The following is a 559-nucleotide window of genomic DNA, read 5'->3' as shown; positions in this document are numbered from 1 at the left end:
AAGTTCTATGGAGTAATAGAGTGTTGAAGGTTCCCAGAAATCATTCCCCCAATTCAATCCGCTATTGAAGAACTTGAAGAAAAACTTGAAAATCCAATCCGAGGATACATGATGACTCGTAGAGCAAAAATGGTTCCAATAAGTTTCTGCACCTCCAAGGAATGCTTCCATAGAAGACCACGAAGAAAAATAACCTCGAGAGCGTGTTGAATTAAAGGAAATAGGTTTCGAAATTAAATTAGGGATAAGAGTCGAATTCCTATCTACGATCTCTTTTCCTTCAAATTAAGGATTCCTGTAGCTTCAGAGGAAGAAGTTGAGTATGAATGTGTTAATATAACACATGAGGAAGCAATTTGAATCTTAGGAACTTTTAGAACGTCAATTATAGTAAATAACTAGCATGTTCATAAGTATTAAAACTTAATGAGTTTGAATACTAACCTTTTGTAGTTCAAATTCCTTTTTCCTCACGAACCGGTTTCGAACAACCACTAGTGTCTTCTCCACTATCTTCCGACCTTAGAACGGGATTGTGGAATCCGGTGAATGACTAAAC

The sequence above is a fragment of the Cucurbita maxima genome, unplaced genomic scaffold (assembly GCF_002738345.1).
Source record: "Cucurbita maxima cultivar Rimu unplaced genomic scaffold, Cmax_1.0 Cma_Scf00121, whole genome shotgun sequence".
NCBI lineage: Eukaryota > Viridiplantae > Streptophyta > Magnoliopsida > Cucurbitales > Cucurbitaceae > Cucurbita > Cucurbita maxima.
The sequence above is the reverse complement of the archived record's forward strand: the minus strand, read 5'-3'. Positions refer to the sequence as shown.